Raw genomic sequence first — 25,252 nt, 5'->3', positions numbered from 1 at the left:
TAGTTGTTTTGATGGTGTCGGACACCGGGGTTTTATTCCCTCAGTTTCTTTTACAGTTAGTTAAGCTTGACTATTTTAGATGTTTTCTTTGCCTGTGTAGTCACCGTGTATGGTGATTGTGGTGGTGACACCTCTTAAAGTTGTTTAGTAAGCTTTTATGCTTGTTTAGTATCCCTTTCTAAGTTAAGTTTTGTTAATAAGGTTTAAGAAAAGTGTGGTGTTACAAGTTGGTATCAGAGCGGTACGAACCGCCGGAAACTTAGGAAGTTTAACCCATAGGATTGAGTATAGAAACTCTAAGTTGAAGTCTTAGGAAGGACAAGTTAAGAAAAGAACTCTAAGTTGAAGTCCTAGGAAGGACAAGTTAAGGAAAGAACCATAAGTTATGAGATTTAAGATGAGAAAAGACTCTAAGAGTTCAAGTTATGAAGTATTTTAAGAATCAGTTAGGAACGCAGTGAGGTTGTGAGTTTCCTTACGCTTGCTTAACTGTTTATGTGCTTTATCAATGTGTTTAAAGTGATGTTGCTTTTCTGTTAAAAGTAAAAAGTAGAGAAGTAAAAGTTAGAAGTGAAAAGCTAAAAGATAAAGTTGAAAGCGAACGTGAAAGTTAAGACTTGAAAGTTGAAAGAAAAAGCTAGAAGTTGAGACTTCACAAGCTAAAGTTTGAAAGAGGAACTTTGTGAAAGTTACTAAAGTAAATAAGTATAAGAGTTTATACTTATGTTTGTGTTGTGGTTTACTTGTTGTAAGTCTTACTTTAAGAATAGAGAAGTTAGAAGCAGTTAACTTTTAGAAGTACTAACCAAGATGATCTGTTCTCATCATGTTAAAGGGCTAACGGTATGCCACCAAGAAGAGTCAGAGAAGAGACTCCCCGTTCCTTAGGGCCTAGAGCATCATCTTCCACCAATCTGACAGAGAGTTTGCATCAGCTGACCTAGTTGACCCAGACCATCGGAGCCGCCGTGCTAAATGGGAACAACAACGGCGGAGATGTGTCGAGGAAGATTACGGGACGCAACCCACCGAGTTACTTGGGCCAGGAGGACCCTGAGATCCTTGAGAGTTGGATCTATACGTTCGACAAGCTGTTCGATGTAGTTAGCTGTCCAGTAGACTAGCGATTGGAGACCGCTGTGTACTATCTTCAAGAGGAGGCCGACCACTAGTGGGTGATGGAGGGACCGACCCTTAAGGAAAGAGAAAGCTTCGATTGGGAGACGTTCAAGGTCGTGTTGAGAGAGAGGTTCTACCCCGAGCATGTCAAAGCTGCAAAGTATGAGGAATTCTTGCATCTGGAGCAAGGAAGCATGTCAGTACAGGAGTATCACACTCGTTTCGTGGCGCTGTCTCTTTTTGCTCCTACTATAGCACCGGTTGAGGCTAGCATAGCCCGAAAGTTTGTCCGAGGACTGCACTATGATGCTTATAAGTTGTTTACTACGGCAAAGTTTGCCACTTTGAATGAGGCATACGATGCAACTGTCGGTCACTCCAGGACCCAGCAACTACACCGGAATGCCATGCATGGACCGAAGAAGAAGAGCGAGGGTAATGACTCACAGTTAAGCTAGGGGCATAAATTCAATCCTGTAGCAAGAAATGACAACCGAAGTAGAGAAATAGGGAATCCGATGATGAGACGGGGAGCTGGAGCTGGAGGGTTATCCAGTGTGAGGAGCATGGTTTGCTCGAGGTGTGGCAAGGATCACCCTCGGACAACTTGTGGAGGAGGACCCTTGACATGTTTCAATTGCAGGAAGCCAGGACATAGAGTTTCCGTTTGTTGGCATCCGAAGATGGAGAAATCCCATGGTACGACCCAGAGTCAGCCGTCTAGAGGCTAGTCCAGTGTGGCACCAAACCAAGGAATGGGTCGTGGGAATTAGTCAAGTGGAGGCCCGCACAGAAATGGCAACTAGGGACGTGGGGGATCTCAGCAAGGACGTTCGGGAGGAGCCGGATCAAGGAGGATCATCATGGTCATGGGACAGACACAGGCCGAGGGGCGCAGTCTTGAGAAAGGTAACACTCTAACTTGGAATAACTGTTATAGATTCTTGCATAGTTACTTGTTGGATTGTGTGTGCTTGAGAAAATTTGGTGCAACTTGTGATTTGTTTAAGACTATGTATAACACCCCCGATTTTTCAACATTTTTAAAACTTAATTTCAAAGGTAAGCATCTAATCATCAAGATAAACAACAGCGGAAACTTAAATTAAAAACCGGAGAGATGTTATGCAACACCTATCTCAAACATAGGTGCACAGGCGGGAAACTATCAAGTCATCAAACAGTAAACGTTTAGGCACACAGGCCACTAGTCTAGGCACACATGCCAGCAAAATGTAACGTCTAAACATGGTAGCTACTCTATCTAGCGTTCCATATCTAGCGCGCTCGGCATCTACTCAAAACTTGTAAAACATGGGGACGACGCCCGGTGAGCGAATATTGCTGGTAACCCATAAATACGCGTTAAATAGCATTGTATAGATAGATATAATCAAAACCATTTGGAACGGGAATACAATATATATTATTTTAAAACCAAAGAGAGAAGTCAACGCCAAAGACTCAACAATCACTCTAAATAGAAACGAGGATCATCATCCTCACAACAACAACAAGACCACAAACATGAAAGACAACACAACTTGGGATGCATCCTACTTATCGCAAAGTAGAGTACATCAAGACATGCTCATAAGCAAGGAAAACACATTCACACGGTGACAACTACATGTCACAAGATTCATAGTTTCAACCTTATGCCCTGTTCCAACCTTTTGGCTACCCCCGACCTTTGGGATTAATGTGCGTGAGTTTTGTGCTTAAGGAGCGTGAGGTTTGTGCTTAACATGCGTGAGTTTTGTGCTTAATGTGTGCGGGTTTGTGCTTAATGTGATTAGTTGTGCAAACTTAAAAGGTGCCTGAGTTCTGTGCTTAAGGTGCGTGAGGATTGTGCTTAACATGTGCTTAAATGAATATGCGCGAGTTTGAGCTTAACGTGCGTGGGTTTGTATTCTTAGCGTGTTTTGTTTGTGTGCTTAATGTGCATGTGTTTTGTACTTTAAGTGCGTCAGATTAATGCTTAACGTGCCTCCACGCGCACCTGATCCCTTCTACATATATATATATATATATATATATATATATATATATATATATATATATATATATATATATATATATATATATATATATATATATATATATATATATATATATATATATATAATTGTGCAAACTTAAAAGGTGCCTGAGTTCGCTTAAAGTGCGTGAGACTTGTGCTTAACATGCGCGAGTTTGTGTTTAACGTGCGTGTGTTTGTATTCTTAAGGTTCTTTTTCGTGTGCTTAATGTGCATGTGTTTTGTACTTTAAATGCGTCAGATTAATGCTTAACGTGCGTCCACCCGCACAACCGCACGAGAAGCCCCACCCGCACCTAATCCTTCCATATATATATATATATATATATATATATATATATATATATATATATATATATATATATATATATATATATATATATATATATATATATGTGGTGGGTTGTGTACTTAATGTGAGTAGTTGTTGAAACTTAAGCTGCGTGAGATTTGTGCTTAAGGTGCGTGGATTTTGTGCTTAAAGTGCGTGAGTTTGTGCTTAATGGAGTAGTTGTTGAAACTTAGGTGCGTGGGTCTCTTTCTTAATTTGCGTTGTTTTCCTCCTTAAGGTGCATGATTTGTATGCTTAAGGTGCATCAATTGTGTGAAACTTAAAGTGAACCATTTTTAAACCTTAGGTGCATAATTTGTGTTCTTAGGGTGCTTTGTTGTGTGCTTATGGTGCGTGCTTTTTGTTCTTAAAGTGCGTGATTTGTGTTCTTAAGGTGTTTTGTTTGAATTGTGTGCTTAATGTGCGTGTGTTGTGCACAAAGTGCGCCAGTTTAATGTTTAGTGATAAATGTTTTCCACCTCTTTTGCTGGATTTGGCAGCACCTTTTGGTGAGCTTGTGCTAGGTTCCTAGTCCTGGTACTTGCGGACCATAGGATGAGGACAGTTTGCTTTGAAGTGTCATGGCTTCCGACAGTTGTAGCATAGCACTTGTGCATCCACCGTTTCTTATCTTGAAGACTAAGTTGTTCTTTCGGTGTGCCTTCATCTATAAGAACTCGAGAACGTTTGAAGTTCTTGACCTTTTAAACTTACGCACAAACAAGGCAAACTGTTCGTCATATAAAAAAATCAGAAGGGTTAGAGTTTGACCTGCTTGAGGTTGAAGGTTGTTGACTTGCAGCTAGAGTAATATTTCTGGTTTCTGATTCCTCAGTTTCTTTAGGCTCATGCTCGAACTCATAGGCCTTGAGATCACTAAAGTTTTTAGTCGTTTGAGTGTGTAATTTTGCATTCTCTCAATTTAATGATATTAATTAAATGACTGATGAATTAGTCTGACAGATTCAGCGATGATATCATTTAGATAGCTGGAACACTAATTAGCTTGTGGAAAGAATAAACTAAGGCAGACCGCGAAAAGAACAACACACAAGATGTTTACCTATTTGATACAGTGTGTATCTACATCTGGGGGACGATCACATGGGCGTCCAATCCACTAACAAATCATCCAATGTACAAAGGTAGAGAACAGTAATCTCACCCAAGTGTCCCACACAAGGTACGTACCCAGTCTACACTGATTTAGTGATTGTTGAAGATGGAGAGCTGTGCATACAGAAGTCCAATGAAATCCCTTCACTTGGAGAGCTAACTCTAATGCAGTCCACTTCAATGACGCAGTCCAACGTTGTTCCCACAACTGTGTGATCTTAGCGTTCTTTTCGTTTAAGCAACGATATCTCTTCTCAAGTTCTTCATCATAGTCAACAAGAACAAATTGTCTTGAGAAGAGTCATGATAATCAAAGATGTAATCTCTTAGTATATGCCTGAGTGTTTCTTTCTTCTCAAAAGCGTAACCCTAATTCTTGATCGAATAAGAGTACTTATAGTTCCATAATCAGAACACTCTCCATAGATATCTCTGATTGTAGATGGTAGGACGATATAAGAAGAATGTAATCTTAAAGATCCGGTCCATACCTTTCCAAGACAGATATGCTGATTTTCTTTCCAAAAACTGACTTCTTAAACCGCGTTCTGTAAAACGGAAACATCTTCTTAAACAGATCTTCAGTGTCAGTCCCCCTGTTGCTGTATCTGATCAATCAGTCCTCTGTAGAACAAACCGTCACCAAGCTAACCCTATCTTAGTTTGTCATAATAATATTGCCAATTATATGTTGGGGTTTTTTGAGCAAATTAAAACACTAACAGAGTGGTTTTCAGGTCTCGGTGATCTCTCATGGCGGTCACCTTCATATCCCAAGACTTTGGAAGTCGTCAAAGTATCTTCAGATTTTTCTCCTTATGAGTTGGCTCCTTTCCAAGGTCTGAGATGTCTCCGAGAAGTTTCGTGAAACGAAGCTCCATCTCGGTGATGGTTTCGTTGGAAGCATCTTGAAGTCTTCAAACTTCTTTATGGCCACTGTGAGTTTGTTATCCTTCTCCTGTTCGTCTCCCTCTCCTAGGCTCATGAGAGTGTCCCAAATCTCCTTTGCTGTTTTGAATTTACGCACTCTTGGAAAAAAAGAGTGGTCTAGAGATTTGTAGAGAATGTCTCATGCAACGTTGTCGAGGTTTGCTCTCGTCTTCTCTTCTGACGTGAGCTGAGACTTAGGCTTCAGGATCATTACTTCAGGATCTGCTCCTTGAGAAGCTGCTTGTGTATTCATAGTCATTATCACAATGGGTCCATCTTCTATAACATCCCACATCTCGTCGTGGATGGCCGAAAGATGTGTCTGCATCTTGACTTTCCAGTCATCAAACTTAGACAGATTAAAGGCAAGAGACCTAGATCGATTAGCATGATCCTTTTCCATTTTTCTACCAAGAAAAGTGTGCAAAGTCGAAAATAATGATTTTCTATAGAGATTTTCAAAAGGGATCTACCAGGCAGTAAAAGCAAAACGTTTACCATTCAAGGTAACCGCTCTGATACCACTTGTTAGTCCCGGTAGGGTCGAAAGAGAGTCTAGAGGGGGGGGGGGGGGGGGGGGGGGTTGAATAAGTGAAACAACGCAAATCACATTCAGAATGGAAAGAGATTACACAATAGAGACCTATAGGAAAGCTACCACTAAATGCTCCTATACAATAGTAAAGACTAGTCAACTATAATAATAGCCATAAACAAATAAACTATATAATATAACATTACTAACACACCCCCTCAAGCACAAGGTTGGAGGGCAACAACATTGAGCTTGTCTCGTAGAGCCTGATAGCGTGGAGCTGGTAGTGGCTTAGTGAAGATATCTGCTAGCTGGTCTTTGGTTGAGAAAAAACTGACAATGAAATCCCCAGAAGCGACCTTGTCCCGAACGAAGTGATAATCGATCTCAACATGCTTCGTGCGGGCGTGAAAAACTGGATTTGCTACTAGGTAAGTGGCCCCTAGGTTGTCACACCACAAGGTGGCTGGTGAGCCAGAGTGCAGCCCTAGTTCACGGAGTAACGAGACAACCCAAGTGACTTCGGCGGCAACATCAGCAAGCCCTTTGTATTCCGCCTCTGTGGAAGACCTGGCGACAGTACGCTGCTTGCGGGAGATCCATGAGACAAGATTGTCACCTAAGAACACGGCGTAGCCACTAGTAGACTTGCGGTCGATGGGACATCCAGCCCAATCTGAGTCAGTGAGCATGTAGGTCAGAAGAGGAAGACACTGATAGACGTAGCCCGTAGTCCTGAGTGCCCTTAATGTACCTCAGCACTCGCTTGAGTAGAGCCCAGTGGTCGTCTATGGGAGAATGCATGAACTGACACAACCTATTTACCGAGTAGGAGAGATCAGGCCTGGTGATGGTTAGATACTGCAAAGCCCCTACAATCCTACGATACTGAGTTGGGTTCTCAAAAGAAGTTAAGGAGGGCGTGGCAGGTTGCGTTACTGCCGCTGGAGTAGCTAGAGCCTTACAGTCCGTCATTCCTGACCTCGTCAGGATATCCTTCATATACCGCCGCTGAGATAAGATAAGCCCATCACCGGAAGACACTGTTTCTATCCCTAAGAAAAAGTGAGGTGCCCCAAGATCACGGATTTTAAAGGATGTGGATAACTGGCTGAGAAAAGTTTCAATAAATGTCGAGTCGTTGCCCATCATGATTATGTCGTCTACGTAGACCAATAAGTAGACCCGTGAGTTGCCCGCTGTATAGTAAAAGAGTGAGACATCGGTTTTGGATGCCAAGAAACCAGTAGATGTCAGGAACTCGTGTAAGCGGTTGAACCATGCCCGGGGTGCCTGTTTGAGGCCATACAAGGAACGTTGCAAGTGGCAGACAAGACCTAGATGTGACGGGTCCTCGTAGCCGGGAGTTTGCTTCATGTATACTGTTTCGGATAGACGACCATTCAAGAAGGCGTTGTGGACATCCAGCTGCCGCAACACCCATTTGCGTGATACTGCAAGAGAGAACAAAATACGAACAGTAGTCGCACTACTACAGAAAACGGTTTTAACGTCAACATTTTAACGTCGGATTTTCTAAAATCCGACGTTAAATATTTAAAATTATTATTATTATTATTTTAATAAATATGACGTCGGTTATAACAAATAACCGACGTCATATATAATCAAAATAAAAAAAAAAAAAAAAAGTAAAATAATTACGACTTCGGCCGACTTAATTGACCGACGTTGTAAACTAATTTTTTTAAAAAAAATGAAATTTAAATAACATACGACGTCGGCTAATTAATTAGCGACGTCGTAAGCTATTTAAATAATAAAAAAAAAGGAATTAAAATAAGATACGGCGTCGGCTAATTAAAAAAGCCGACGCCGCATTCTATTTAAATAAAAAATAATAATTATTATAATACATACGGCGTCGGCTGATTACGTAGCCGACGCCGTATGCTTAATATAAAAAAGAAATAAATTAAATAATTACTATACGGCGTCGGCTAATTAAAACGCCGATGCCGTATTGTATTAAAAAAAAAAAAAGAAATTATTATAATACATTCGGTGTCGGTTTATTATAAAACCGACGCCGTATGTGCCGTACCTATTTTGCAGCCAGATAAAAAAAATTTACACTCAGCATTTCATTTCTCACCAAATCTCACCGCATCACACTTCCCTCCCCTTCATCTTCATCTTCATCTTCATCTTCACCACCGTTCGCCTCACCGCTGCACCGCCACGCCGCTACACCTCCTCTCCGCCGCTGCTCAGATCCAACGCCCTCCTCTCCGCCGCTGCTCAGATCGGACGCCATTCTCTCCACCGCTGCTCAGATCGGACGCCATTCTCTCCGCTGCTGCTCAGATCGGACGCCGGGGACGCCGTGACGCCGGTCGCTCTCTCCTTCGACTCTCTACGCTGGTACGTACTATGTATATATTTATTTATTTATTTTTATTTTTATTATTTAATTAGTTTTTTATATATTTTAAATTTTTTAAAAGAATTCTGCTATATTTAAACATCAATTGGATCTTTCATGCTCCAACAAACATCAGTAAGATGGTTTAATTTCCCTCAGTCATTTAATATGTTGGAATTGGTTTTTTTAAAAGATCTGTGATCTCCAACATATTTGTATTGAAATCTTGTTTGTTTGGTTTGATATTGTGCTATCTTATGGTTGGTGTCCCCTATGGCCCTATACTATATCATTGCATACATAAAACTTGAGTTTCCAGTTAAAGAAAGAGGGTTGGGTTGTTTTGAAATTGGTGTTAAAGTGGGGTGTAATACCAGTGGCTCTATATTTACATTCATTTGAGTGTGGTTACTAAGTTGTGAAAGAAGTTGAATTATATTGTCACTAATTTGGCATATTTGTTCTGTAATTATAGGACCTTGCTCTATTTGGAATATACTCTTAGGACATATTGGGTTAGAAGAAATCTTTTAAAGCATTACACATTCATTTAATATTGCATTTATTATATGCTCTGTGTTTCAAGTGAACTGTGTGTAGAGTTTTAGTAAGGATTAAAAGCTCTAATGGGTAGTTATTCTTTTTTTATGGCTATCTGTTAATTAGTATATATTTATAAACCTTTTCTGTGGGAAACCTCCAATTTGCTTCATTATAATATTTAGCAACTAAGCAAAAAAACTAATTTTTTTCCCCTAAAATTTTCCCAAGTTTTGCCTCAGATGGGAATTGCTTTGATCTTGTCTATGCCTTAGAAATTGTTTATCATATCTATGCCTAAAAGCTCAATTTATTTATAGTGAAATGGCTATGACAAGAGGGAATCTACCTATAAAATAAAATATTGATCCTAATAAAACAATAAAATAAAGCTTGATTTTCATGGGTTAGCATTCCTTGATAAAATCATTAGTTAATTGAGTCCCAACTAATAGAATCAACTATTATTTTGGTTTGATTCACTTGGTCATGGGCCGCGCGAAGACATTAAACATATAATGGAAACGTATATAAATTTATATAATTAATTAGTAGTTATCATTAAACTAGTGATGCCAAGTATTTATATATATATTCTATGTCTTATATTAATAGGTGTATGACTGCAACAAACATGATGAGTAGAAAGAAACAAAATCGTCCACCAAAATGGTTCGGTAAGTACTTCATTCACTTTGTAAAACATGCAAACTTATTGTTTTTTTTTTATTAATTTATTTTAATTTTATTGTAATTCAATGTAGTGTGCTATACAAAAGGGAACCACCGAATGTGGTTATTATGTGATGAAGTTCATGTTGGAAATTGTTTCCAACAACCTAAGCAAAGGAATTGATAAGACAAGTAATTTCATAATATATCTTTTTGCTTCAAATGTTTAAAAATACTTGCTTATTTATTAATTTAATTTCTTTTGAACTTTGTAGGCTTTGTAAAGACAAGGAAGATTGCCCTACAACAAAAAAGAGATTGATGAAGTTACAGACAAATGGTCTAAGTTTCTTATTGATGAATGGGTTAATAAAACGCTTCTTAGTTGATACTTTACGTTTAAAATTAGTTTATGTTTATTGGCTTAATGTTTAGTAGTTTTGTTGAATTGTGGTACTTATATTAGTTTTATGTTTAGTAGGTTGGATTAGCTTAATGAATTGTGTTCTTTATATTAGCTTCATGTTTAATAGCTTGATACTTTACGTTTAAAATTAGTTTATGTTTATTGGCTTAATGTTTAGTAGTTTTGTTGAATTGTGGTACTTATATTAGTTTTATGTTTAGTAGCTTGAATTAGCTTTTAATGAATTGTGTTCTTTATATTAGTTTCATGTTTAATAGTTTGAATTAGTTTAATAAATTAGTTGATGTTGAATGTTGAATGTTAAATTGCTAGCTGCGCAGGATTTGAAAATTGATACAGGTTGGATAGAAACCATAAAACGAATATAATAATAAAAAAATAATAATAACATACGACGTCGGCTTTTAGGGTAAAGCCGACGTCGTATAGTTTTTTTTTTTAAAAATAAATATATACGGCGTCGGTTTTTAGGTAAACGCCAACGCCGTATGTTAATTATTTTTTTTTTAAAAAATAATAAATATATACGGCGTCGGCTTTTACCTAAAAACCGACGCCGTAGGTTAATTATTTTTTTTTAAAAAAAATAAAAAATATATACGGCGTCAGCTTTTGCCTAAAAACCGATGCCGTAGGTTAATTATTTTTTTTTTAAAAAAATATAAATACTATACGACGTCGGCTTTACCCTAAAAGCCGACGTCGTATCATTTACTTACGACGTCTCTAAAGTCGACGTCGAAAGATAACCGACGTTAAATGGGGTATTTTAACCGACGTTAAAACCGTTTTCTGTAGTAGTGTCGGTTTGACCACGGGATTGAAGGTGTCAAAAAAGTCTTCACCAGCGACCTGATTGAATCCCGTGGCCACTAATCGGGCTTTGTAGCGTTCTACGGTCCCATCAGCCTTGCGCTTGGTACGAAAAAACCCATTTGCAGCCGATAATATTCATATTCGGAGATGCCGGGATGAGTTGCCACGTGTTGTTATGCATAAGGGCATTGAACTCTTGATCCATAGCATCTCGCCATTGCGGATGACCTACAGCCTGGGAGTAGCAAGTGGGGTCCACGGTGACGTTAAGAGCGTGGAACTGCTCGTCGTGACCCCGGGTTTTACCCCTGGTGCGCATGACATGGTCCTCAACCTCTGCACGAGTTCTTTTGGTGCGGCCCGGTGGGCGGCCCCGTCTTGCACCAGTCTGAGGTGGTGCTTCTATGGCCATGGGGGCCGGCTGCTGTGCAATCGGAGGTTCATCTAGAACCGTGGTGCTGATAGGATTTATCATTACGGGCCCGGCTCCCCAAGGGGTAGGAGCGGGGGCCGGAGCTGAATCAACCTGCACAGGAGTCTGTATAGAAAAAGGGAAGATTGTTTCATCAAAACGCACATGACGGCAGATAAATATCTTTCCCGTCGTTAAGTCCATACAGCGGTATCCCCTAAAAGAAACTGGGTAACCTAGGAAGACACAGGGTGTAGATCGATATTCGATTTTATGCCGATTGTATGGCCTTAAATACGGATAACATTTACACCCGAAGACACGGAAGAAAGTGTATGGGGGTGGTGTTTTATATAGACGGAAGTGCGGTGATTCATATGACACGGCAGAGGAGGGTAAACAATTAATTAGTTGGTGTGTAGGCGACGATACTCACCCCCGGGTGAAAATGTGCCTAAAAGATAGATGTAGTGCATAGGATGGCAACCAGGCAGTGTACACTGCTTGCCCGTAATGTAAATGTTGCCCCTCAATTTTCCTCATGTACGGTACAGGAGGGGCATTATATATACCATTTGAAAATTGAGGGCAACATTTAAACCACTAATAATTCAAGAGTGACATTAATAGTTGACATATTATGGAGGTGCATAAATTACAATTTTCTCTTTATTTTATATGTTCATAAGAACAATGTTTAACGTATATAAACATTATATTACAGACGTATCATGTTTAATGACATTAATCTTGTACTATGTTCACGTTATTTGTTCTATATTTCCATAAACATAAATTTTATTGTCCATAAATGCTAAACTAAGTGTACATGATATGTGTTTCTATTCACTCTATAGTAGGTTCTTAATTCATAATGTTCTTTCTATATGTTCATAAAAACAAAGTTTAATGTACATAAACATTATACTAAAGTAATGACTATATGTACCTATAATTTTTAAAAATATATCAATATGGGTATCATTTAAAATGTCTCAATTTGATCTTTTCAATCATATATTTTTTATAAATTAATTTGTTTGTACTCAAAGAAAAAGTTAAAACAAATTCAAGTTGAACAAAAGGTAAAAGAAGAAAAAATAAGGATGTATTAGGTGCAACATGTAGTCAAGTCATATTTTTTAATCTATAGATTTCTTTAAAAAAGATTAAAATATATCAACATGGGTATCATTTAAAATATCTTAATTTCATTTTTAATCATATATTTTTTTATACATTAATTTGTTTGTACACAAAGAAAAAGTTAAAACAAATTCAAGTTGAACAAAAGGTAAAAGAAGAAAAAATAAGGATGTATTAATTAGGTGCAACTTGTAGTCAAGACATTTTTTAATACATTAGTGTTATTTGTACACAAACAAAAAGACAAGAAAATTTAAGCTGAAAAAAAAAAAAAAAAAAAAAGATATAAGAAGAAAAAATGAGTATGCGTTAAGCTTGATCCATGCAATAATTTCATTTGATCAAGTGTTATATTGGATTTTAATAATAAATAATTTTATATTTTTTATTGGAAGGTAGTGTTTGGAAGGAATTGAAATTATATTGTATCGATCAATTTCAATATTATCCATGCCCCATAGTTTATTATATGTATAGATGGACCTACAATAATTATTTAATGATCTATGATAGTAATAAACTAATAACTTAATAAACATACAGAAGTGGTTTTATCAACATGGAGTACTGATTCTATTGACCTAAACTATCTCAAGAGATTAAATCAAAGTAATCATTAATCAAAGCACAAGGTGATGGATAGCGTACTAGGCATGGTCATACGACCAGTTCAAGGAAAGCAACTGGATCAAGGAAGCTTAATAAAGATACACGACACGGAGCAACCCAAGAGTTTGTCAAAGATTAGGTCTGTTATTCCCAATATAATTAGAATTGTGCTCACTATTTCTAGTATAATAGAATTAGGTATCATTATGTAACTAAGACTCCCAATATAAGGCAATCTATAATTCTTATTCCTTCTAGGGCTCTAGGCCCAAAATATGCATAAATAGCAATCGTTATGTTGTGCATCCGTATGCACCATGCATGGTGCATACGGATGCCAAAACGACGTCGTTTTATTAAAAAAACGCGTGTCTCCCCTTTAAAAAAAATTCAGGTTCGATTCCCAGCAACAACATTATATTGTTCATTCATTCTGGAATTTTAGTTCATAGATTATGGAACTATAGTTCATTGATTACGGAATTATAGTTCATCAATTATGGAATTGTAGTTCATCGATTCTGTAATTTTAGTTTATAGATTATGGAATTTTAGTTCATTCATTCAGGAATTTTTAGTTCATAGATTAGATTATGTAATTATAGTTCATCGATTATGGAATTATAGTTCATCGATTATGGAATTTTAGTTCATATGTTGTTGCTGGGAATCGAACCTGATTTTTTTTTTAAGGGGAGACGCACGTTTTATTAAAACGACGTCGTTTTTGCATCCGTATGCACGGCATAATTTGCCCATAAATAGACCCCTCACATAGAGGAGGAGGGGACTCTCAAGATTCATAAGCAATATTCATTAATACAAAGTTCCTATATTCTCTACATATATTTTTCTTATATTTTTCCTATATTCTCGTTATTCTAACAGTAGTGTTGGCCTACCGTTGATTGCCCAAAAGTCATAAAACCAACACAAGGTAAATTAATTATTGAGTTAATACCCAAAATCGTCCTCGACTATAGTGGTTTTTCTCAATTTCGTCCTAAACGACTTTGGTGACCTAATATCGTCCCAGACTTTTGTGTTTCGCTCAATTTAGTCCTAGACTTTTGTGTTTTTGCTCAATTTAGTCCTTCATTTGTTATTCTGTCCATTTGGTGTTAAATAAATAGACAATTCAGTAATTTTAATATTGGCATCTCTTTACTCATAGACATGTGAACTGCGAAATCTTTTTTTTTTTACGAATTACTCCCAGAATTACTCCTAAAACTGCGAATATAAAATTTGATTTGCAGGTCCGGGAGTAATTCTGGGTGTAATTCGTACAAGAAAGAGGAATTTCGCACTTCACAAGTTGAAAGTAAAGAGAGATCAATATTGACATACTAAATTGTCCCTTTATTTAACACCAATTTGACAGAATAACAAATGGAGGATTAAATTGAGCGAAACACAAAAGTGTGGGACGATATTAGGTCACCAAAGTCGTTTAGGACGAAATTGAGAAAAACTACTATAGTCGAGGACGATTTTGGGTATTAACTCATTAATTATTGTAAGAAATGAAAATGAAGAACTTCTCTATATTGAAATTGAAATTGAAATCTTCAATCCTTGATCCAATGATACAATTGAAAGAAACTCTATGTATTGATTGTAATTTGGAAATGAAATTAACAAGTATTTGAATCTAAAGGCATTAGAAAAGTAAAAGGGAAAAAAGTAGTTTAACCTAGTATAAGGAGAATCAAACGAGAGTCTTATCTCATTTCCCTTTCCCACTCACTCCGTTCCTCGGGTCCTCACGATGATTTTCTCATTGCAGATGGTTTGATTGCTAAATTTAAGCCTCCTCCACGATCTAAATTAATTTGGATCAAATGGCTTGCCCCTCCGACAGGGAGATTGAAGCTTAACACGAATGCGAATTTCTCTAAATTGAAGGCAGCGGGCGGTGCTTGTTTGCGCGACTCCACTAGCCAGTTGCTCGTTGGTTTATCTTATCAGCTTACTGTCTTATCAGTTCTTGAAGCTGAAACACGCTCCTTACAAATGGCTATCCAATGGTGCGAAGCAATGGTCAAGCGCCCCTCCATTATCGAAGTGGATTCTCTCCGGTTGGTCACTTTAATTGCCACCAACACTGATCGTATCCCATGGAGATTCATGGATGTCATTCTCTACATTCGCTCTTGGCTCGCTTCATGGGTCTCCTCAATTCTTCATGTCTATCGGGAGGCTAATAAAGTTGCAGATGCTCTAGCGACGCATGGTCTTAGTGTCACTTCTCAAATTTTTTATTATTTAAATTCTTTGCCGGAACTGGTCAGATTGACCCTCTTGTGTGATTTTAGGGGCTTGGCTTCCCACCGCTTTATTTGCTAATAAAAGTTTGGTTTTTCCTGCTAAAAAACAAAAAACAAAAAACAAAACAAAAACAAAAAAACCTAGTATAGAAATCTAACTTCTCCCTTTATAGAATTATAGCTATCAAAAACACCTACTTTACAAGTGTAACGTGTCTCATAATAGCAGGTATGGTATTCTAAGGCTTCCTGTTACGCGACACATTATGAGTGTATGTCCTTTGTAGTCGTAGAAATGGCTCGCATATACTCCTTGTTACACAATCTATTATGAGTGCAATGCAGCTCGTAATAGTATAACTGACTTTTTGATGCTTCTTACTAAGAACCTCTATTACGAACTTAATAGCGCTCGTAATAGCAGGAATAACCTTTCTAATCATGAGCACTACGAGCCTTTGTTACAAGCGTAAGGTAGCTCGTAATAGTAGACTTATGGCCTTTCTCATCCTGAGCACTACATGCCTTTGTTACGAGCGTAAGACAGTTCCTAATAGTAGATTTTTGCTTCTATCATATTTTTGCTCCATTTGTCCAATTTACCCTTGATTTGGCCATATTTTCCTACAAAACACAAATATACATCATAGTTAGTCATTCAACATAATTTATCACATTTCAAAACATTTCAAGCACAAATTAAGAAAATATAATCCCAAATTGGACACTAAATGCATCCAAAGACAAACCGCTTGGACCTTTGTTATTTTAGCGTTTTCGCTCCAAGATTGGCGTCTCCGATGAATCCTCCATCTTGTGGGGGCGTGTTAAAGATTAATTGTATTATATCCACTACTACAGAATTCACATATAACATCGGTCCTTTAACGGCTATTTATTTAGCCGACGTTAAAGCTTATTTAATTTTTTAAAAAAAAACATATAAAGTCGGCTATCTGTAAATAACCAACGTCATAAATAAAAAATAAATAAAAAATAAAAATTAAATATAATATGACATCAGCTATATATATAGCCACGTCGTAAGCTATTTTTAAAAAATAAAAGGAATAAGGTTCAAATTGGCCACTGAACGTAACCTGAAAATGCAATTAGGCCACTGAATGAAAAAAAAAAGTGCAATTAGGCCACTGAACACTCCAAAAATGTGCAATTTCACCTGATAGCAGGTTACCCTCAATTTTAGCAGGTTATCTGCTTACGTGGCAGCTGAGTTGACATTTTTAATAAATTTTAAATCATTTTAAATAAATTTTAATAATAAATTTTTATTTTAAAAAAATAAAAATGACTTTATTTTATTTTTTATTTAATTTTTTCAATTTTTTTATAAAATTTATTATTAAAATTAATTAATAAAAATTATTTAAAAATTATTAAAAATGCCAACTCAGCTGCCACGTAAGCAGGTAACCTGCTAAAATTGATGGTAACTTGCTATCCTGTGAAATTGCATACGTTTGGAGAGTTCAGTGGCCTAATTGCACGTTTTTGGAGTGTTCAGTGGCCTAATTGCACTTTTTGTTCGTTCTGTGACTTAATTGCATTTTCAGGTTACGTTCAGTGGCCAATTTGAACCTTATTCCAAAATAAAAAAATCCTACGACATCGGCTTTCTTATTAGTCGACGTCGTAGGGTTATTAAATTTACCCACTGGCTTCATTCCGCACACTGCAAGTTCTTGAAGCGGCGGTTCACAAGGTGTTTGCCCTACTTCCGCTCCGACGAGCCCAAGAAATTCGCCAAAGTTCACAAGGTGTTCGGCGCCAGCAATGTGAGCAAGATCCTCCACGAGGTCCCGGAGGAGCAGCGCGAGGACACCGTCAACTCCCTCGTCTACGAGGCCGAGGTCCGCCTCAGGGACCCTGTCTATGGCTACATTGGCGCCATTGCTTCCCTCCAGCGCCGCATGGCCGAGCTGGGAATGATCTCGTCCTCGCCAGAGCCCACCTCGCTTTCTACGCCACCGCCAATCCCACACCGCCGCTTCCTCTTCCACTTCCTCCTCCTTCTTTAATTATGCTGATTTGCCGCCCCCTTCTTACCTGGATTTTCCGCCCTCCGGTGGCTTCTTCTTCCCAATCGCACAGCCACAGCCGCAGACACACAGCCTCCCCTGCCCAGCCACCACAGCACAGCCGCCACCGTTCCGAACCACCACCGCATCACCGAGCGACATTGTAATTTTTTTTTTTTTTGATTATTATTTCAATTTCTAGAATTATTATATATTTGGAATTATTTATTAATGTGTTTCGAATTTTAGGAATTATTAAGTATATATTATTAGGCTATATATTTTTGAGTTAATTACCGAAATGGTCCCTTGACTATAGTGAAATTATCAATTTCGTCCTTGACTATTTTTTTTAACCAATTAAGTCCTTCGACTTTAAAAATCTTAACCAATTTGGTCCTCCGTTTGTTTGACCGTTAGCCAACCGTTAACTTGGGACCAAATTGGTAATTCGCTATAGTCAATGGACCATTTTGGTAATTAACTTTAAGGGTGAGCAATTCGGTTAAGTTTTCTCGAACCGAACCGTACCAAACTAGTTAGATTCGGTAATATACCGAACAACCGAACAGTAATAGATTCTTGTATACAGAACGGTTCCGTAAAAACTCGAACCAAACTGAATTGTTCGGTAAAAACCAAACCGAACCGAATACAGTTTGAACTTTGGATTGATATCTTTTTATATATTAGACTTTGGATATGGACTATGTAAACACCATAACACATAATATAGAACTTTAATTTTGATAACAAACCATAAAGAAATCAAATAAAACATTTACGAGAGATACTCGTGAGAATATGAGCTGAACGGCAGAGCAAGCAGCAAGGGACTTGGATTTACTTTTTATCATTTATTTATTTATTTATTTATTTATTTATTTATTATTATTATTATTATTATTATTATTACTATTATTATTATATTTAAAAAAAAAAAAAAAAAACAAACAAACAAACGGTATTCGGTTCAGTTCAATTTTTTACCGAACAATTCGGATCGGATCGGATCAGTTTTTTATCAAACCGTTCGGTATACAAGAATCCAATATCATTCGGTTGTTCGGTATATTACCGAACCAAACTTGTTCGGTTCGATTCGAGAAAACTAAACCGAATTGCCCACCCCTAAAGTTAATTACCAAAATGGTCCCTTGAAAGTGCTAAGTGAAGATTGGCCATAGCGTTGTTATCCATTTCTGTCCACTTCGCAACGTCGGTGAAATCGTCTGGTCTTTCTTCAATTGCTGCTACGCAGTTATCTTTTCTGAGAACTGCTTTCATTCTCATTTTCCACAAAGAGAAATTTTTCCTTTGAACTTTTCAATCTCATATTTTACCGCCATTGTAAGTGGTGTTCTTGATTCAAATTCTGAACAATATATCTAAATAGTATCGTATAATAGAATAATACCGGCCTTGTGAATTTACCAGTATTTATTCTAACATAAACGATACAAAAAAGATATATCTATGAACCAACCTGAAGCTCTGATACCATTTTGTTAGGATCGATACGGGTTCACAACACCAAATTTACAATAGCAACTTGAACTGAAAATATTGAGAATAAATTTCTAGTGTAAGATTTAAAATAAATCATATACAGAATAAGACAATTTGAAGAAGGATTTTCTGTATTGGCAAAAGGATATTACAATAGGAATTACAAATATAACTCTCTATTTTTACTCTCCATATTTTGCTATACTACTCTATGTATTTTGCTATACTACTCTCTGTATTTCGAATGGGATAATACGAGTAAATGCAGAGATGTTGCTTATATATAGCAACCTAAATGCCTAGAGATTTGCAAAGCATTAAATGCCTAAAGATTTGCAAGATATGAAAATCTACTCCCGCAAATTTTCCCCAAGCAAAACCTATGCCCATGCTTTTCCCCTTAAGCAAACCTATGCCCATGATTTTCCCCTTAGGCAAATTTTCCCCTTAGGCAAACTTATGCCCATGATTTTCCCCTTAGGCAAACTTATGCCCAAACTTTTGTCTTATGCCCATGATTTTCCCCTTAGGCAAACTTATGCCCAAACTTTTGTCTTATTCAAACCTATGCCCAAGCAAACCTCATCCCATACATTTACTCCTCCAAACTTCATCCCAAATAAAACCTTAGTTCAAGGTTTTAAACCTCTGTTCATTTTCACATTTTGACTTTAATATTTACAGAAAAAAAAAAAAAGATATAAGAAAGAAAAAATGAGTATGCGTTAATTAGCTTGATCCATGCAATAATTTCATTTGATCAAGTGTTATATTGGATTTTAATAATTAATTTTATATTTTTTTTTATTGGAAGGTAGTGTTTGGAAGGAATTGAAATTATATTGTATCGATCAATTTCATTTTCCATGCCCTATCGTTTATTATATATATAGATGGACCTACAATAATTATTTAATGATCTATAGTAGTAATAATAAACTAATAACTTAATAAAGCTACAGAAGTGATTTTATCAACATACTGTACTGATTTTATTAACCTAAACTTTATGAATTAATAAACATTAACTTAATAAACCTACACAAGTGGCCGGTTATTATATTCATTGTTAATTAGTTGGATAAATAAAAGACAACACCTAATTTGGTAAACCTAAACTTAATTTGTTTCAATCTGAAGAATCATTGTCCGATCCTGCCTTTTTAAAAGGAAAATTTTCAACTCCAAAATCTCATTACTCCAACAACCTAAGAAACCAAACTCAATACTAGAAATGGCGACATGCAACGAGGTTGTCCGTCCCGTCACAAACTACCCACCAAGCCTGTGGGGAGACCAATTCCGGCAAATCGTCTTCGATAATGAAGTTGCAAAAACGTACGCTCAGGAGATTGAGGTGTTGAAGGAACGAGTGAGGAGCATGCTACTAAGTATTGGGAACTCCAAATTAGCTGAAAAGCTCAACTTTATTGACACCCTCGAACGTCTCGGCATTTCATATCACTTTAACGAAGAGATTGATGAGATATTAGAAAAGATTTACAAAATCATTCCCAATTTCGAGTTGGGAGATGATTTGTGCACTTCTGCGCTTATGTTTCGGTTGCTAAGGCAACATGGCTACAATATCTCTTCAGGTTAGTCTTTTTTTTAATGTTACTGACTTTATTACATTGTAGTATCGGTTCATGTTAGTCTTAAATGCTTGAATTGTGCATTTATAGATTAAATGAATTCAATATTTCTCCACTTGCATGGGTGGGTACTGATTTTGTGATTGTTTAAATAACTGATTAGGAATTTTCGAAAATTTTCAAGAGAATGGAAAATTCAAAGACACACTCTCTTGCAACGTTAAGGGATTGTTGAATTTATATGAAGCTTCACACGTACAAGCGCATATGATAATACCTTACCTGATGCCTATACCTTTTCAAGAACTCATTTGGAGGCTGTTAGTCCACAGCTCAACTCTAGTTTGGGAAAGCAAGTGAGACGTGCCCTTGAGCAACCCTTGCACAAGGGTATCCCTAGAGTAGAGATTAGTTACTTCATCAAAGTGTATGAAGAAGATGAGTCCAAGAATGATGTTCTACTTCGACTTGCAAAGTTGGATTTTAATTTATTACAAATGCATCACAGGCAAGAAGTCAGCGAATTGATGAGGTAAATAAAAGAACTAAATTAAAAATTGAATTAACTATATATTTCTTTTGCCAATAACTTCAAAACATTATATTTCTTTATATATATATATATATATATATATATATATATATATATATATATATATATATATATATATATATATATATATATATATATATATATATATATATATATATATATATAGAGAGAGAGAGAGAGAGAGAGAGAGAGAGAGAGAGGCGAGTCCAGGTGCGACAGTGTCTTACGGTGCGGCGATTTCTTATGATGCGGCAACACCAATAGTTCAACAAATATGCATCATCAACGTTAGGAAAATACACCACACAAAACAGAGTAAACGACAGAGCCCCGCATCACCAAACACACACCATTAGGTGTGAGTAAAAACACCATACACTGTTCGGAAATACACCATTGGGGTGGTGAGTTATATGGTGTATTTTTTTGAGTCTGTTGTGTATTTTGTGATGTTTTATTGCATTTCATTGGGGTGTGTTTTTATTACACTGTTGGTGCATATTATTAACACTATTGGTGTATTCTGGAATTCCGCCGCACGACCGCACGGGAAGACCCCGCCGCATTTGAACTTTATTCTATATATATATATATATATATATATATATATATATATATATATATATATATATATATATATATATATAACCTATTTGATTTAATTTGTCAATTGACATTAACGTTGCATCAAATTGGAAAGGTGGTGGAAGGATTTGGACTTAGTCACTGCACTTCCTTATGCAAGAGATAGGACTGTGGAGTGCTACTTTTGGGCGGTAGGAGTATATTTTGAGGCAAAATATTCTAAGGCTCGGGTCATGCTCTCCAAAATCATAGCAATGGCTTCTATTATAGACGACACATACGATGCTTTTGGTATGCCTGATGAATTGGATATTTTTACGGATGCCATACAAAAGTATGTATAGTACCATCTCTCAAGATAATGTCTTTTCTCTTCAATATATATCCTATTATTAACTAAAAGTTAATTGTTTATTAGGTGGGACATAAGTCAAATGAACCATCTCCCTGATTATATGAAGATACTCTACCAAACTCTTATAGATCTTTGCGAAGAGTACGATAAAGAACTATCAAAAGAAGGAAGATCTTTTGCTCTTTATTATACAAAAGAACGAGTATGTCTAGTTAATTATTACTGTTGTTGTTATTATTATTATTATTTACAGAAAATGATGGTATTGGTCTTTAAATTGCTACATACTTTTAAAAAGAAATTGTGAAGTTGTTCTAATTTTTCTTTCTTTCTTGAGAAATAGATTAAAGAACTTGTGAGGGCTTACAACATTGAACAAAAATGGTCTATTGGAGGATGCATGCCGCCGCCGGTTGAAGACTATCTAAAAAATGCTCAAGCTAGTAGCACCCTCTACTTGCTCATCACTGCTACTTTCCTTGGCATGAAATCTGTTACAAGAGAAGCATTTGAATGGTTGAGTCAAAACCCTAAAATTATTGAGGCAAATGCCTTGTTGGGTCGTGTGGTAAATGACATAGCTTCCTATGAGGTATGTATATAAATACAATATTTATATCTATAAAGAATATGTACACTTAAAATTAGAGATAATATGTCAACTGCTATGCAGTGTGATGGTACTTATGTACATTTTATATTATTTACAATTGATTTTTCTAATAAGTTTTATTGATGTTTACTTATGTAGCGTGAGAAAAGCACCCGGCCAATTGCAACAGGGATTGACTATTACATGAATGATTATGGTGTATCTGTTGAAGAAGCAATGGACAAATTTCAAGAAATGGCTGAGAATGCTTGGAAAGATACCAACAATGAGATTCTCCAACCAACTCCACCAGTTGTTACGACTGAAATTCTTATGCGTATTATCAACCATGCTCGAATGGATGAAGTGACATATACACAAAGGCTAGATGGCTATACTTACCCTGAGAAAGATGCGAAGCGTTATATCATTGCCATTTTAATCGACTCCTTTGAAATCTAAGTTACCATATATGGCTTCTATTGTATTTGTATTTGTTTTATTACTTATCTATATATGTATTCACTATATCTGTGTTTTTTGTTTTTTGTTTTGTTTTTTTTTTTTTTTTTGAGTGTATTCACTATATCTGTATTACGCAATTTGTAATGAAGAAGGGAGGCACAAACCTTGTACATATTGTATGTATATCACATAGATCCTTGTGGCAATAATGTATGGGTGTTCTCCTTAATATTTCTTGCATTTCAGATGAAATATTCATATTTAATTTGTTTTTAATTAATAGGTTATTTCACTTATTAATTCTTTAATTAGGGAGCCCCATGGGGGATTTGGTAATTAACAGGCCAAATTGAGTATAAATATAATATAACAAATAAAATATGCATTATTAATTGAATACTACATAAGTAGCCAAGCACCTTGTGCCAATCACAAAATGAGAGAGAGCCTCTATACTATACAAGTCAACTATCTTCTAAAAGATTCTTGTATATATAATAGTGTAAATTCATTTCCCAAACCAATGTGGAACATGTGCTTTTCCAAAGTCTCTAAACCTTCATTTTTCAACTCAAATGGATCTACTTTGAGAATCAATTTCTCATTCACCCATTATTCATTTTGAGCATACAATATATCGATTTCTTCGTCTCAATACGAAGAGTGTGAATCCACTTTGATCCGACCCAAATTGAAATTGAAACCACATATATCTGTACCACAAATAGTCACTTTTAAATGTCATTTTATACTAAAAATTCAAACAAACTACTCGTCTAAAATAAAGAAAGAAGATGTCATAAATTGTATATTATTAAAATAAAATTATATCATTTGAAAGATCTTATCAAGACGATTAAAACAAGACAAATAATATTGAATATAATTTAATTAGAAATAAAATTACATACAACATAATTAAAGTTTAAGTTATTAAATTACAACTTTAGTTATATTAAAATAATAAAAGTATAAATATAAACTTCTAATTTATGATAATATAAATTATTTTAGAGTAGGAATAAAATTTGGTGCAGAATTTGGTGTAATGGGTTGGGGATGAAAAAAAAAAAATTGGTGTAAGAATATGCTATGAATATTCCTTTTGATGTAAAATTTGATGCACAATTTGGTGCAAAGAGTTGGAGATGTTCTTAGGTGCAAAATGTAGCGATATCAATAGTCAAGTCATATTTTTTTAATACATTAGTTTTATTTGTACAGAAACAATTAAAAAAAGACTTGGCCATGTTTAGAAAAAAATTGGCCTATAGGACAATTTTAGCTTATTTGACCACTATTAATTGTTTAATTTAGTTAAAATATCAATATAAATGTTTGGTTAATTAGATTTTTGCAACTCCAAAAGGCTAAAATTCAAAAAGTTACTCCAAGCAAATTTTTCAATTAGCTTTTTTAGAAAAGAAATTATACCAAACAGTTATCAGCTAACAACTAATTTACCAAACACTTTTCTACAATCAGCTAATGTTATCAACTATTTATACCATCTAATTAACACAATCAGCTAATAGCTAACAACTAACCGCCATTTTACCAAACAGGGCAAAGATATATCCCTGTTTGGTAAAATAGTTAGCCTATAGGCCAATTTTGGCTTATTTGACCACTATTAGCTTTTTGATTTGGTTAAAAAATCAATATAAGTGTTTGGTTAATTAGCTTTTTGTAACTCCAAAATGCTAAAATTCAAAAAGTTGTTCAAAGTAGCTTTTTCAATTAGCTTGTTTAGAAAGGAAATTATACCAAACAGCTATCAGCTAACAGTTAATTTACCAAACACCTAGCTTTCTACAATCAACTAATGTTATCAACTAGTAACTATACCACCTAATTAACTCAATTAACTAACAGCTATCAGCTAACAGCCATTTACCAAACAAGGTCTATGGCTAGATCCATGTAGTAATTTCATTTGGTCAAGTGTTATATTGGATTTTAATAATTAATTTTTTTTATTGGAAGGTAGATTTTAGAAGGAACTGAAATGAGTTAATACCCAATATAACCATTAATTATAGTGGTTTTACTCAATTTAGTCCTAAATGACTTTTTATGCTTAATTTAGTCATCGACTTTGATAATTTTACACAATTTAGTCCTTTATTTAAAATTTTGTTAGTTGAATGTTAGAAATAGAGTCATAATGGTAATTTCTCATTACTGCTGCTTCCCTGCTACTTCTCTA

General features: G+C 35.9%; 1 pseudogene; it reads left to right on the top strand.

Moving 5' to 3' along the window:
- Nucleotides 1-20,104: 20,104 nt before the first annotated feature.
- Nucleotides 20,105-23,104, top strand: LOC109172818 (annotated as a pseudogene).
- Nucleotides 23,105-25,252: the final 2,148 nt, after the last annotated feature.

This window comes from Ipomoea nil, unplaced genomic scaffold, assembly GCF_001879475.1.
Source record: "Ipomoea nil cultivar Tokyo-kokei standard unplaced genomic scaffold, Asagao_1.1 scaffold0429, whole genome shotgun sequence".
Classification (NCBI taxonomy): Eukaryota; Viridiplantae; Streptophyta; class Magnoliopsida; order Solanales; family Convolvulaceae; genus Ipomoea; species Ipomoea nil.
This window is presented reverse-complemented; position numbering and strand designations above follow the sequence as displayed.